Raw genomic sequence first — 1,974 nt, forward strand, 5'->3', positions numbered from 1 at the left:
TTTCTAATCTCATAGCATTGTGGTCAGAAAAGATACTTGATATGATTTCAATTTTCTTAAATTTACTGAGGCTTGATTTGTGACCCAAGATGTGATCTGTCCTGGAGAATGTTCCATGAGCACTTGAGAAGAAAGTGTAATCTGCTGTTTTTGGATGGAATGTCCTATAAATATCAATTAAATCAATCTGGTGTGTTGTGTCACTTAAAGCTTCTGTTTCCTTATTTATTTTCATTTTGTCCATTGGTGTAAGTGAGGTGTTAAAGTCCCCCACTATTACTATGTTACTGTTGATTTCCTCTTTTGTAGCTCTTAGCAGTTGCCTTATGTATTGGGGTGCTCCTATGTCGGGTGCATATGTATTTATAATTGTTATATCTTCTTCTTGGATTGATCCCTTGATCATTATGCAGTGTCCTTCCTTGTCTCTTGTAACATTCTTTATTTTAAAGTCTATTTTATCTGATATAAGTATTGCTACTCCAGCTTTCTTTTGATTTCCATTTGCATGGAATATCTTTTTCCATCCCCTTACTGTCAGTCTGGATGTGTCCCTAGGTCTGAAGTGGGTCTCTTGTAGACAGCATATATATGGGTTTTGGTTTTGTATCCATTCAGCAAGCCTGTGTCTTTTGGTTGGAGCATTTAATCCATTCACGTTTAAGATAATTATCAATATGTATGTTCCTATGACGATTTTCTTAATTGTTTTGGGTTTGTTTTTGTAGGTCCTTTTCTTCTCTTGTGTTTCCCACTTAGAGAAGTTCCTTTAGCATGTGTTGTAGAGCTGGTTTGGTGGTGCTGAATTCTCTTAGCTTTTGCTTGTCTGTAAAGTTTTTGATTTCTCCATCGAATCTGAATGAGATCCTTGCCGGGTAGAGTAATATTGGTTGTAGGTTCTTCCCTTTCATCACTTTAAGTGTATCATGCCACTCCCTTCTGGCTTGTAGAGTTTCTGCTGAGAAATCAGCTGTTAACCTTATGGGAGTTCCCTTGTGTGTTATTTGTCATTTTTCCCTTATTGCTTTCAATAATTTTTCTTTGTCTTTATATTTTGCCAATTTGATTACTGTGTGTCTCGGCATGTTTCTCCTTGGGTTTATCCTGTATGGGACTCTCTGTGTTTCCTGGACTTGGGTGGCTATTTCCTTTCCCATGTTAGGGAAGTTTTCTACTATAATCTGTTCAAATATTTTCTCTGGTCCTTTCTCTCTCTGTTCTCCTTCTGGGACCCTTATAATGCAAATGTTGTTGTGTTTAATGTTGTCCCACAGGTCTCTTAGGCTGTCTTCATTTCTTTTTATTCTTTTTTCTTTATTCTGTTCTGTGGCAGTGAATTTCACCATTTTGTCTTCCAGGTCACTTATCCGTTCTTCTGCCTCAGTTATTCTGCTATTGATTCCTTCTAGTGTAGTTTTCATTTCACTTATTGTATTGTTCATCTCTGTGTATTTGTTCTTTAATTCTTCTAGGTCTTTGTTAAACATTTCTTGCATCTTCTCGATCTTTGCCTCCATTGTTTTTCCGAGGTCCTGGATCATCTTCACTATCATTATTCTGAATTCTTTTTCTGGAAGGTTGCCTATCTCCACTTCATTTAGTTATTTTTCTGTGGTTTTATCTTGTTCCTTCATCTGGTACATATCCCTCTGCCTTTTCATCTTGTCTATCTTTCTGTGAATGTGGTTTTTGTTCCACAGGCTGCAGGATTGTAGTTCTTGCTTCTGCTGTCTGCCCTCTGGTGGATGAGGCTATATAAGAGGATTATGCAAGTTTCCTGATGGTAGGGACTGGTGGTAGGTAGAGCTGACTGTTGCTCTGGTGGGAGGAGCTCAGTAAAACTTTAATCCGCTAGACTGCTGATGGGTGGGGCTGGGTTCCCTCCCTTTTGGTTGTTTGGCCTGAGATGACCTAACACTGTAACCTACCTGGGCTCTTTGTTGGGGCTAATGGCAGACTCTGGGAGGGCTCACG

This window comes from Leucopleurus acutus (assembly GCF_964270905.1).
Source record: "Leucopleurus acutus genome assembly, chromosome: 11".
Lineage (NCBI taxonomy): Eukaryota > Metazoa > Chordata > Mammalia > Artiodactyla > Delphinidae > Leucopleurus > Leucopleurus acutus.